The sequence below is a fragment of the Hakea prostrata genome, chromosome 1, assembly GCF_041222555.1.
Source record: "Hakea prostrata isolate BN-2017 chromosome 1, UWA_Hpros_2, whole genome shotgun sequence".
In the NCBI taxonomy this organism is placed as follows: domain Eukaryota; kingdom Viridiplantae; phylum Streptophyta; class Magnoliopsida; order Proteales; family Proteaceae; genus Hakea; species Hakea prostrata.
In genome coordinates this window covers 75,039,165-75,052,483 of record NC_142600.1, presented here as the reverse complement: position 1 = coordinate 75,052,483, position 13,319 = coordinate 75,039,165, and positions in this window count along the sequence as shown.

Sequence of the window (13,319 nt, the reverse complement as noted above, 5' to 3'; positions counted from 1 at the left end):
GAACGAAGAAGCAAAAAGAAGGCTTATCTCTAAAATAATCAGATGATCTGGCTGACATATATAAACCATATTCTACCCTCCTTTAGTAGTAATTGAATTTTTACCATTCCGATACCTTATCAGCTATATGTATATGTATTGAATTCTTCATTTGTATCTTTTTGTATTCCATGCATATACGAAATAAATTCCCTCGTTTGTCTTATGTTCTAGAGTAAGGACTTATTTACTTAACTAGATTACAGAGTGTCCAATTACAATTGGTATTCTAATCCCTATACAACTCTCTATCTAATCTTTTATTGGCTGAAGAAGTTTATCCAATTGCCTAGCAATTCAAGTTTGGTTCTGTTAACAACTTCAAGTTTGGTTCTGTTAACAACTTCGCAAACCCTTCCCTACTAGTAGAAGTGATGAATATGTCAGAAGTCAACTTAGAAATTATATCTTAAAATACCGTCATGGAAAGTGCTTTGGTAAACATGTCAAATAGTTGTCTTCCCTTTTTAACCTAGGGCGTCAAAATGCTCTTGACTTGGAACTTTTTCTTAAACAAATGACAATCAATTTCTATTTTTATAGTTTGCTTGTGAAAAACAAAACTTGGAGCAATGTCTATGACAAAATAACTTCATAATTTCATTGCAATCTTGAAAGTATTCAAACTGGTTCCCCCCCCCCCCCCCCCCCAATTACTGTCAAAACTTGCTACAAGTAAAGAGTATCTGCAGGTGAGGAATAAAAATGTGTTTGGTGATGTCCAAACTACGATCAAAAGTCTGCAGTTGTAGTTCCAATGGATTCAAGGGTTGCCTTGGGAAGAAGAGACTGAATATAGAGAAAATGATCTAACTTAAAAGCTAAACACCTTTCTTGAATATGAAGAGGAATTCTGGGCCCAAAAATCTAGAATTGATTGGATCAGCTGTGGGGACAAAAATACTCAATTCTTCCATGCATGTACGTTCCAAAGAAGGCAAACCAATAGAATCATGAAGACCAAACTTAAAAATGGGGAATGGAGCTTGAAAGAGGAGGAATATATCATGAGTTCAAGGAGCATTACAAAACCCTATTGACAACTAAGGGGTGTGATAGTAGGCTCTACAAATGTGATGCAAGTTACTCAACTGAGAGTGGGGAGGGAGGAGAACGAGGCTCTATGTACTGTTCCTATAGAAGAGGAAGTCAGAGGTGCTCTCTTTGATATGGGATCTTTGAAAGCCCCAGGGGTGGATGATTTCCCCGCTTTGTTCTCCCAGTCCTTTTGGGAGGTGATTAAAACTGACTTATTAAGTTTTGTATGTTAGTTCTTCACTTTTAGGAGTATTACTAGACGCGGCAAATGAAACATTAATTATGCTTATCCCAAAAAGGGCTGGTCCAGAAGAGGTGGATCACTACAAACCTATTAGCCTTTGTGGAGTTTGCATTAAGGTTGTGACAAAAATTTTGGCTGCTAGGTTGAAGGTTGTCCTCCCTGACCTCATCGACCCAGCCCAATTTGTGTTTGTACCTGACAAAACAATCTCAAAAAATGTTTTCATGGCCCACGAGCTTTTTCATTATATAAAGCTCAAGAAGAAAGGGAAATAAAAGTTACTCGTAGCAAAGACTGACATGCAGAGAGCATATGACAGAGTAGAATGAGAATTCTTAAACAATCTACTGCCAAGAATGGGTTTTTCTGGCAGGTTCACTGAACTGGTGATGAAATGCATATCAACTGTCAAGTATTCTTTGATGATCAATGGAGCTATCAGATGTAGTATTATACCTACACGTGGGCTTAGATAGGGGGACCCTTTATCTACAATTCTGTTTGTGTTATGTGGGCAAGCCTTTGGTGCACTGATGAGACATGCTAAGGATGTTGGACTTTACTTAGGAATGGCAGTGAAAAATAGAGGTATGCCTATTTCACATTTGTGTTTTGCAGACGATCTAGTGGTATTCATGAAGGGTAGCCTAGGGGCAGTCCAAAATCTCAAGACCCTTTTACAAGTCTATGGCACGGCTAGTGGTCAGGTAGTGAATGCAAGGAAGTCTTCCCTATGTTTTAGTCTGAATACCCCATCAAGAATTAAGAGATGGTTCTCACGAATACTTAAAATGAAGTATGGGGATGGACCATCTAGATATTTGGGGCTACCATCTATTATAGGGGTCTAAAAAACTGAGGTCTTTCATGAGCTCAATGAGAGGTTGGCTGCAAGGATGAATGGGTGGACAAAAAAGATGCTCTCTTCGGTAGGTAAGGAGGTGTTACTTAAAGCCACTGCCTTACCATTGTCAAACTATGTTTGCATGCATTTTATACTCCCAAAAGCTCATCACAAGAAGACAACTCAGCTGGAATCAAACTTCTACTGGGGTGGAATAAACGGGGAGAAAAAGGTGCATTGGATTGCATGGGATAAAGTATGCTTTCCTAAAACACATGGTGGATTGGGATTGAAATATACATATTTGCATAACCAGGCTCTATTGGCAAAGGCAGCATAGAAGTTGTTCCAAAATCCAAAAACAATTTGGACAGTTTTCCTAGAGTCTATATATTTCCCTAGTATGACCTTTTCTGGAGGCAAGAGTGGGTAGCAGGCCTTCATGGGGTTGGAGATCCTTAATTTTGGGCCGTGCAACACTTTGTAAAATGTTGACCCTTGGATCCTCTTGGTGGAGGGCTATAAAGTGAAAGGGGAATCAATTCAAGTGGAGGGAGTTAAGGTGGTGGCGGACTTTATCACTCAACCAGGTCAGTGGATATGTGTTATGCTGAATGAGTTGTTCCCAAATGAGGTGGTAAAGGAGATTCTAGAAATCCCATTACCAGTCGATATACAGGATGATAGGATGGTCTACGGGCCTGATAAAAAATGAATATTTTCAGTTAAATCCACCTGTGCAATGTTGTCCAGTGAAAAGGAGAAGGAACAGCTAAATCAACCGTCCTCATCTAAAATGGATATATGGGCATGTACCCCAAAAAAAGCTATGGAAAGAAACATGGGCTCTAAAATCCTTGCCAAAGATAAAATCTTTCATATATAAAGCTTGTGCATATGGAGTTGCCTCGGAGGAAGCATGTATGAGAAGGAACCTGAACCTTGACCCAAAATGCCATCAATGCAATGAAGATATGAATCGGTTGACCACATTCTGCTGCATTGCATGTTTGCCAGATCAGTTGGGTTTGGGTGTAACTTAGGCGTTAGACCTCCAGGTGATGTTTCTACCCCCTTTGCAGAGTGGCTATTGAATAATGAGCAGTTGGGCCTTTTATCAAATAAAGAAAGAAGGGAGACCCTTGGTGAAATCAGATTCATACGATGGTACCTTTGGAGAGCACGTAACAGTTCAAGGATGGGGAAAGAATCATGGACCCCAATGAAGTCATCCAAATAGCACAAAAGGCATATGGGGAGTTTCCAGATGCAGGGAAGATCAATGGGGAGGCACAAGGAGGCAAGTGGGAGGCGAATGAGGTGGTCCAAAGAAATGTCTCTTGGCAATGCCCTGAAAGCCCGTGGATCAAGATAAATAATGGGATAGATATTGTGGTTCATGATTGCTCTAGTAATATCATCTGGTGACAAACGCAGGCATGCCCTTTGATGATATCTAGGTAGGGGAGGCACTGGCAATACGGGATGGTCTTATAGAGGGTATCCAACTACGTATGTTTGATATAATATTGGAATTTGATTCAAGCCATTGGTGGATTTGCTTAACTGTGTCAATTCCCTCTCCCCCCCCCCCTCCTAATTAGGTTAGTGTGATGGTTGAAGATATTTTGTCTTGTGTTTCCCCTCCTTTGAGGTGTTGTTTTCGCTTTATTCCTAGAGAAGCCAATGTGTTGGGAGATAAGATAAACCATCCATAACGATACCCGAAACGATACCCCAATTGTCTATTTTTACAATAAAAGATAAACCCATCCATAACGATAACCTATAGTTGTACATTACCTGTCGTCTACTACCCGTTGGTAGAACATTGTTGCTAAGATAGTAGAACATTGCATGTACAAGGTTGTCTATAACTGGTTTTTTAGTTACGAATGTTCCTGTAGCTATCTCTATCGATGTAGCAAGTAAATTGTAGATGTTTCTGCGGCTAACCTTTAGCTATTGATATTATAGTTATGGATGATTCCACGGCTAAACCTTTATTTAAGGATTATATATGTATGAAAAATTAATGATGTAGTGGATGTCCATGGCATGAGTAAGAAGTCAGCCCTTAATATTGTTTATAGGACTGAAGATGGTAGGAGAAAGGTGGTAAACGAAAGGTCGGTCACTGCTAACAAGAATTTGGAAGCTTTAATTTCAACGAAGACACCGTCTTTATCAGATGAAGCATGTCTATATTAGAATGTGGGCCCAACGTAGTCTACCTGTTCTTCTTTAATCAGGTACTTACATGTAGAATTAAGAAGAAATTACCAGATGCGAGTTATGTATTAAAACTTAAACTAAAGGAGTGCAGTGAGCTTTTGTTTAACCAATGGAGAAGTGGAAGTGGGAATCTTTATATTCATTACAACCCATCATACTAGATTAAAATAAAGGCCGGGTCAAACCAGGGAAATTCTAGTTCAACGCAGAATATAAAATTTTTGAAAGAGACCCGTTTCACGCACCCATGGAGCCTTGTGTATAAATTTTCATTTGCTTTGACTTCACACTCACAAACATACATCATAACTCTTCCAAAAACTTGCAGAGAGTTTCTCATCCATTAATCTTCTTACTTTCTATCTATTACTTGAGTAGTTGACTCTTTTCATAGAGAGCTGGGCTGAAATCATCCATGGGAAGGAAGCTTGTGACCAATTTTCTGCAAAGTTGTTGAAAGCGCTTGGATTCCCCAGTGGTGTTCTTCCCACAGGAGAACTGGTAGAATGCGGGACGGTGAGATTCACGGGCTTCGTGTGGTGGAAATACAAAGCTCCCTATGAGTACTTCAATGCAGCCACCAATACCAAGAACATTTATGCTGCTGAGACCTCTGCGTATGTAGAGAAAGGGAAGATGAAGAAGATGACCGGATAAGGCCAAGACACCGTCTATGTGTATTTCTATAGCAGAGATGTCCATCAATGGCAACAAGATCTCTTTCAAGTCATCCATGAGAGTTGGCAAGTCCTTCCCCATCACCACTTTCATGGACGAAGAAGAAAAGAATGCTTATCTCTCCATCAATTAGATGGATAATCAGCAATTATAGACCATACTTTACCTTTCTTTCAGTAATGTAGTTCCTGAAGGTAACTCCGATATTTTTCAGTTACTCATTTGATCCGTTTGTATTCCATTCATCCTCGTTTGATGACCAAATAATAATTGATGAAAGAGTTAAAATATAGGACTCGTTTCACTTGTCTTATTAGTGAGAATTCATTTGCTCAACTAGATTACAAATGCTATCTTATACCTTTTAGAGCAACTTGGATTTGGTTTTATGACTAACCTTGCCGGCTCTTCCCTCCAAGGAGTAAAGACTCGTCTATCGAAGGTCAACTTGGAAAGCATATCTTGAAGCACCATGCATTCTGAAACGTCCTTAAACTTGTCGGTTAGTTGCTGCACTTCAAACATTGGGCATCAAAATAATCTTGAGTTGAAATTTTTTCTCAAAGAGAATAACAATCAAATTCTATAGGTTTAGTTTGCTCGTAAAACCAAGATATGGAGCAATAAGAATTATAACTTGATTATCACTATTAGGGATATTTTTGGAAAATCAACCAAAATCCTAGACGCCACTCCATCTCAAGCTTATGCGGCTAGGGTTGCTTCCAAGAGTTCCACCATTGTTAGAAGGCCCACAGGTGATTACACACCAATTACTACATTTAGGGCTTCCAAGAGTTCTACCGCTGTTAGAAGTCCCATAGCTGATCAAACACTAGCTACTACATTCAAGAAGAACTCTACAATTGGTACTAACAAAGACTCTAGTCAACCCAAAGAAGAGTTTGATACAGATTGGTACAAAACCCTGGTCAATATTTTATGTAATCTAAAACACCTATCTTCATGTAAATCAAAACACTGTAACTCAAGAGTTCTAGAACCATAACTACAAGAGTCCTAGAACACTGATGAAGAAAGACTCTATTTCTATATAAAGCCATGTACACAACTCTTTGTAATTTTATGTGAATACAATACAAGTTCTCTCTCTCTCTCTCTCTTCTCACGTCTTCTCTCTCTTTCTCCTTGAACGTCTCTCTCTTCATCTCTCTTTCTCTCTACAACCATCATTATCAAATATGGTATCAAAGCACCAGGTTTTTTCTTCCCTCCTGCTTTGCTTCCCTCCCTTAACAATCTGCTGACCATCAAGCTCACAGACAACATTACTTACTATGGAGGTTGCAACTTGTTCCTCTCTTGAAGACTTATGACTTATTTTCTCTCATGGATGGCTCCTCAATATGTCATCCTACAACTACATTCATTGAAGAAGATTCCATTCCTATATGCAAACCGAATCCTGCATATAATTCATGGATTCGTTAGGACCAACTTCTTATGTGTTGGCTTATTGCCTCACTCACAAAATCCGTTCATGCTCAAATTGTTGGATGTTCTACCACCACAGCAGTTTGACTTCATCTTGAATCTTCCTATGCCACACCCTCTGCAACAAAGATTACGCAACTACGTCTTCAGTTACAGAACATGAAATGATGTAATAGTAAGATTCATGACTACCTTCTTCGTATTAAGCATACTATCGATCAACTTGTGGCTGCAAGTAAGACTATTTCAGATGATGACATTTGTCTTCATGTTCTCAAGGCCCTGATTATTCGGCCTTTGTTACTTCTATCACAACTCGTAGCATACCCTGTCACTTTTGCTGAGTTAAAAGGAATGTCACTCACTCAAGAAATTCGTCTTGAGGATGACTTAGCCGATGACACCTCTTTACCTTTGGTTAATCTGGCTTAGACGGGCAATGCTCACAATTATCGTCCTCCCTTTTGGGGTTGATTGCATAACAGAGGCAAAGTTTTTTGTGGATGTTCTTCTAGCTATCGTCCTCGACTTCTTGCCACTCCACCCTCTACTGATGGTTACAAACAACAACAATCCTCTTTCATTATTTGCCAACTTTGTGATCGTCACAGCCATAAAGCTTGTGATTGTTATCAACGCTACAATCATGCTATTCAAGGTACAACCAATGCTCCCCCTTCTATGCATGTCTCTAAACTCTCTGAAGGGCCTTATATAGACAACATTTGGTATCCTGACTCTGGGGCTACACATCGTATCATCAATGCCCTTGACAATCTTCAACTTGCTCAACCTTACACTGGTTCGGATTAGGTTCTGGTAGGTAATGGTACATGCTTTCCAATCACTCACACTGGTACTTTTTCTCTTCCTACACAACTTTCTCCTATTTCTCTCAATTACATTCTTCATGTTCCCTCCATTCAAAATAATCTTTTATCAGTTTCCAAGTTCACTTGTGACAATAATTCTATCTTTGAGTTTCATCCTGACATGTTTTATATGAAGGATCGAGCAATAGGGTGTCTTCTCTAGGGAACCCATTAGGAATGGGCTTTACTAGATGCACTTGGGAGACTTTTCTCCACAAGCTTTCATTGGTGACTGCGCTTCTGTCTCCCAATGGCACTCCAAACTTAGCCACCCTACTTTTAAATTAGTCCATAATTGTCTTGTTTCTCAATTTGAATTACCTGTTACTTCTGAGAAAATTCTGTTTTTGTGTGATGCTTGTCAACAAGGAAAGAGTCATAAAATCCCCTTCTCCTCTTCTACTTCAGTTTCTATAGCCCCTTTGGATTTGATCTATTCAGATGTGTGGGGACCCTCTCATATTGCTTCTATTGATGGTTTTCGGATATTGTGTTATTTTTGTAGATGCCTTTAGTAAGTACACTTGGTTGTATCCTATGCATTTGAAATATGAGGTTGTTGGGATTCTTCAACGGTTTAAATTACTTGTTGAATTTTCTTTTTCAAGACGGATTAAAGGATTTCAGAGTGATTGGGGTGACAAATATCGTATTATGTCTACCTTTCTCACTTCTTGTGGGATTGATCATCACCTCCCTTGTCCTCACACTTTTTGAGAAAAATGGGGTTGTCGAGTGCCGTCATTGCCATATTGTTGAAACTGACCTGGCCTTACCTTGTTATCTTATTTTTCTTGCCCTAGAAAATTTTGGAACTATGCTTTTGAAACTACAGTATTTCTTATAAATAAGATTCCTACCCTTGTTTTGGGAAATGTTTCACCGCACTACAAACTCTTCAAAGTCTGGACCATACCTCCTTAAGAGTTTTTGGTTGTGCATGCTACCCTTACCTTTGCCCTTACAACAAACAAGAGCTAGAGTTTTGCTCTAGCATGCATGTCTTTCTTGGATACAGTTCTCGTCACCGTGGCTATCGTTGCTTTAATCCTCAAATAAGTAAACTCTTAATTTCTTGCCATGTTGTTTTCGATGAAAAATAGTTTCCCTTTCACCATCTATCACCCACTGCGGTTACCAATCAATCTCAACCACCTTTACCTTCTCTTCTTGGCCCTCCTCCTATTTTTCCTTCCCCTACTCTATCTCCTCCACCTCCGGTCCCACCACCCCCTCCCACACCCTTGGCCGAATCCCCTCCCTTAGAGGACCACAACTCCCCTCCCCAACTAACCCCTATTTCTTCCCCTGGGCCCCACACCTCCACCTCTTCCTTATCCTCTTGTCCCTCTTTGGAAATCTTCATTGAACTTCCTTATGACTCTCAACCTCATCCAAACTCTTCTCTTGACACTCATCCCATGGTAACTCGCTCCAAAGCCCACCATCCACCTAGAGCCTTACTTACATCCATATTTGCTGATACCCAAATTGAGCCTACCTCTTTCACTATTGGCAACAAATACCCTCACTGGGCGAACAACTATGGATTATGAATTTAATGCCATAATAAAGAATGACACTTGGTCACTTGTCCCTCCTCCTCCCCAGACAAATGTTATTGGTTGCAAGTGGGTGTTTCGAATAAAAAGGAAGGATGATGGTTCTATTGAAAGATACAAAGCCCGCTTAGTGGCCAAAGGGTTCAATCAACAAGAGGGTCTTGACTACAATGAAACTTTTAGCCCTATTGTCAAACCCACTACTATTCGCCTGGTTCTATCTCTTATTGTCTCCCACTCTTGGCCTATTCGCCAACTAGACATCCAAAATGCCTTTCTCCATGGCTTTTTAAATGAAATAGTCTACATGAAACAACCACCAGGGTTTGCTAACTCTCTTCATCCTGATTATGTTTGTCGCCTTCACAAATCTCTTTATGGTCTCAAATAAGCCCCTCATGCTTGGTTTGATCGTCTTAGTGCCTTCTTACTGGAATTTGGTTTTGTTGGATAAAAATTTGAAACTTCTCTTTTCATTTATCATAATATTTCTGGTATTCTTTTTATCTTAATTTATATTGATGACATCATTGTTACTGGCAATTCTGAAGTGTTGCTATTAAAATTCATGACTGTTATTGCCTTTGTCTTTACTGTCAAAGATTTTGGTCCCTTACATTATTTTCTTGGAATGTTTGTATCTTTATTCTCTAATAGTCTTCATCTTTGTCAACAACAATATATTACTGACCTTCTTCACAGGGCCAACATGAGTGATTGCAAGCCTGTTACCAATCCTCTTTCTCCCTCTACCTAATTGAGCAAATTTTCGGGGGAGCAAATGGCTGATTCTACATTGTATAGAAGTATTGTGGGGGCTTTACAGTATGCTTGTAACAACCCCCATATTTCTAACCCAGAATCCGTATTGCAAACCCGATAACCCGAAGGTCAAGCCAGAATAAGTTGTGGAGTATCCACATTGAAGTCCATGATCCATATCTTGAGTCTATGGATCTGGATTCTCTTGATGAAGAACCTGCCTTACTGGGAAAGTGGATTTCCAGTCAGAGTCAAGAGGTGTTTGAAGGTGTTCGGATTGAAGGTAAGACCTCCCTCATATTTTGTTTAGGGTTAGGTTGGAGTTGGGGATCAACCCCTTGAGCAAAGCACCCAAGTACTGAAAAGTACTAGGGGGCGGTTAGTTAAGGATGTTGATTGGCCAATCAACCGCTCCAAGTGACTGTCAGGTCTGCTTGTGTGGTTTCTAATTTGCCCCCTGTTCCCTATATATAGAAACCCTGACCTTTTACTCATTATTTTACTCAGAAATTCTGTTGTGGATGGTTAGGAGGTAGAGAACATGTGTTGGAAGGTGAGAGAAGCGTGGATTGCGAAGTAGAACCAATCCCTCGTCTGTTTGCGAATCTTGAAGAGGTAAGTGATCTTCACTCACTCCATTCTCTTCCCTCATCTTTTGGAATGTTGTAGATCTATTTCCTTTTTGTTGGTAGTGACTAAATTGTATTAGTTCTATTCCCTATCAATGATTTTGAGAAGATCCTGTCTGAAAACAGATCCTTGCATTCGAATAAAGGATGGATCTAATCAAAGGAGAGGAATTGAATTATGAATCTTTATAATTTTAGGTTTCTGTTTCACACCTTTGTTATAGACTTCTTAAGAACGAATTTTGGACTTAAATCATCCCAAAATCATATTCAAATTGGATGATCGAAAGTTAGAATTTCCGACTTGCAAACTGTTTGTAACAGGGGCGGTCACTTCACAAAGCTACTGTGACCCAGCCGGTTGCTTGGGCCGGTCAGTTGGGTCAAGTGACTGCCATAATTTGCTTATGAAATCTGGGAGGCATTAGTCAAGAAAAATACTCTTGAGGATGCCGGTAACTTAAGGTTTGTGGTTGAAACCTTTCTGGAGTTTACCATGGTCGATGGGATTAGCATCTCCGACCAAGTAAACAAGTATCAAGTGTTGGTGGGGAATCTGGCAACAGAGAATATCATTCTGCCAAATGCCTTTGTGACCAGTGCCTTGATACACAAGCTTCCTTCCTCTTGGAGTGCCTTCAAGGTCTCAATGAAACAGAAGAGGAAGGACTGGGCCTTTGACAGTGTTGTGGTTCGGATCAGAATAGAAGAGAGGAACCGACTTAGGAACGAACCTAAGGCCAACTTGGTAGAGCTGAAAGGTACCCTCACAAAGAGAGTTACTTTACCCTTTCACCCACAGCCTTTTGGGCTCTATATAGACTCAGTTTCGTGTTCATTTTGAAGACTGAATTTCTCCTCCTCTTTCTTTCTCTCTCTCCCTGTTGTTGTTCTATCAAGCAGTGAACATTACCTAATACACTTTAAGTAACCTTTCTTGGGTGCAACCTTAAAGGTTGGGATGACTGATCTTGGGGTGAAGACACTGTTGAACCCGTATTGCACAATTCGGGGTGTCTAAATACCTTAAAGAAAGTATCTTTGGTATGTTTCAGCTCTCAAGAAGTATTGTAGATCAAATGTATTTGCAGATTCCTCAACAACGTTTCAAAGGTGAGAATAGATGATAGGGGGAGGAAGGTGAGGAAGGAAAGGTGGGTCGATTTTAACTTACATCCTGATCCATACCACATGTTTATGGCGATTTGAACAAGAATTTGAAAGCCTTAAATTCAAAGAACACACCTTCTCTATCATATGGAGCATGCTTATATTAAAATATTTAATATGGGCTCAACATGGCCTACCTGTGAATTTAGCCTTGTAGTTTTCTTCTTTAATCAAGTACTTAAATGTAGAAGAAATTATCAGATGGGAGTTATACATTTAATCTTAAATTAAAAGGAACCAGTTTTGTTTGACTACCAACGGAGAAGTAGAAGTGGGAATTTCCATGTTCATTACAGCCATAACACTAGATTATAATGAGTGGTCATTTGACTTCGATAATAACAAGAACCCAATATATAATTTATCCCACTTGAGCATGTTAAAGTTTAAACTTTGGTGAAGTTTTTAAATTATATATAATCTCTCCCACGTTCATATTCGTTCTATTGAATTTATATAAACATTTTAAAAACTTACAAAATAAATATCCATGCACTGCGTACTTCAATAAAATAAGTTCACCATCAGGTTTAGGTTTAGGTTTAGGTTTTATATGTCTATAAATAGGAATATCCAAGCATTGCATCGCAGAATCGAACTTCGACACCACAAACAACCGGCAATTTGATAGACTTCCTCCGGTGATCTATTTGCGTTTTAACCCTAAGGTTGTCATGGCCACTGATGAGAGAGCTGGAGCTGAAATCATTCGTGGAAAGGAAGCCTGCGCTCATTTCTCGGCTGAGTTGATGAAAGAGCTTGGATTCCCTTCTGGGGTCTTTCCCACGGGCGACCTAGAAGAATGTGGAAGGGTGAAATCCACAGGCTTTGTGTGGTGGAAATGCAAAGCTCCCTTTGAGCTCTTCAGTGCTGCAACCAACTCCAAGAACAGCTATGCTGCCGAGACTACTGCTTATGTTGAGAAGGGGAAGATGAAGAAGATGACAGGATGCAAGGCCAGAACGCCATTGAGGGTGTGGATTACTATAGTAGAGGTGATCTTCGACGGTGACAAAATCACCTTCAAGTCATCCCTGGGAGTCGGCAAGTCCTTCCCCCTCCTCAATTTTATGAATGAAGAGGAAAAGAAAGCTTATCTCAAATCAAATGGTTCAGCATAGTAAACCATACTCTACCCTGAAGGTCTTGATTAATATCAAATCCAAACCTAATCACCCTATATGTATTGAGTTTATGTCTCTTTGTCATCCTTGTATGCTCACTTCAATTCATGATGCAATAATATCTACTTGATGAAATGTGCCATCTAAAATATGTTTGCATTGAATTTCATCCGTGATTTCGTGCTTTCCTGCAGTAGGCTTTTGCATTTGGGCATTAAATATCAGGAAGATATATTTAAAAAGGAAAAACTTAACATTAAAAGGTCAACTAGGGACCTTGCTTATGTCTTGTGCATTAAATGCGCAGAACACGTTTCGCGAACACTCAATTGCTAGATCGATTTCGAGTGGAATCTGGATCATAATTGTTGAAAATCAAAAGTCGAGATTGAAATCTCGACTAGATCTTGATCTAATGGTTCGCTTAAATGCATCGGATTAAAGCAAAATGCGTCAACTAGCCTCTGGATTGGATACTTTTTGTTACCAAAAAAGAATTGGATAATTTTCAAATATTAAAAGATCAAGTAGGTCTAATAAGTGAAAAGATTCATTTCTATTCATCTATTCTCTATGAATGCTTTAGCTTGAATATGTGGACTTAATAGTCAATTAGGTTTGTAAATTATTTAGGGCCAGATGATATCTTGTCAGGGAGAGATATGTG